This window comes from Vulpes lagopus, chromosome 12 (assembly GCF_018345385.1).
Source record: "Vulpes lagopus strain Blue_001 chromosome 12, ASM1834538v1, whole genome shotgun sequence".
Lineage (NCBI taxonomy): Eukaryota > Metazoa > Chordata > Mammalia > Carnivora > Canidae > Vulpes > Vulpes lagopus.
Window position 1 is genome coordinate 32,330,377 of NC_054835.1, and position 1,106 is coordinate 32,331,482.

The 1,106-nt window shown below is 30.0% G+C and overlaps 1 pseudogene; it reads right to left on the reverse strand.

The window, feature by feature from the left end:
- Positions 1 to 322: 322 nt before the first annotated feature.
- Positions 323 to 448, reverse strand: LOC121474405 (annotated as a pseudogene).
- Positions 449 to 1,106: the final 658 nt, after the last annotated feature.

Sequence of the window (1,106 nt, forward strand, 5' to 3'; positions counted from 1 at the left end):
GAAGCTTTTCATGGTGGTAACTTACCTTTCTAATTATTGTGTATTTCTAGTTATGTGCCCTTTCTCATTTTATCTATCTATTATCTATCTATCTATCTATCTATCTATCTATCTATCTATCTATCTATCATCTACCATTTATTCTTAATGAATTTTGCTACTGTTTCCCTTATTTTGTTAGTCTTTCAAATAGCCACTTTTTAACTTTGTTAATTCCATTATACCTCTTTATTTTTTAATTCAACTTTGCTCATATCTTTAAGATGCCTTTACTCTTGATTTCTGTGTTCTGTATTTTTCCCTCACATCTCAGTGCAGAATTTTAACTTACTAATTTTCAGGCTGTGCTTTTTTAATGTACAAATTGAATGCTATGAATTTCCCTCTATAGCAATAATTGTGCTTCAGATAAACTTCATTGGCTGCAATATTGCCACTGCACAAAGCTTGAATTTCCCTCTATATTATGCTTCATCGTGTACCATGATTATTTAACTTATTTGAAAATGACAACCATTATTTTTAAAAGATGACTTTGCTAGATACAAAATTCCAGGTTGACAGTGACTTTCTCTCAAACTTTGAAAACTGGATTCCATTGTCTACTTGTTTCTTTTTTTGCTGTGGAGAAGTCAGTTGTCAGTTTCACTGTCATTGCTTTGTTGGTGACCTGATTTTCTGTTATTTATCCTTCTTCCACTTTGGGTTCAGATTTAGCGCTTCTCTTTGTCTTTGGTGCTTTACAGTTTTTGTTGTTGTTGTTGTTGTTTGTTTGTTTTTTTGTTTTTTGGTGCTTTACAGTTTTAATGAATATTTTTTGGAATTTTTTCCCCATTCATTTTGCTTATGTATGCTGTAATTTTATTATATCTGTTTATCTTTGATAAATGCACTTTAGTAGTTTCAAACAAATAAATTCAACAACTTTTCATATATTGCTTCTCTATTATGTTCTGAGACTTCATGATGGTGATTAGAATTTTATTCTACACATTTTACATTTATTTTTCTATTTTATGTTGTCTGGACTTTCTGATGCATTTTGGGTATTAATTACTTGTTGTCTGGTTGACTGGTTCTGTTTTAGCTTAACTTATGTGTTTTTA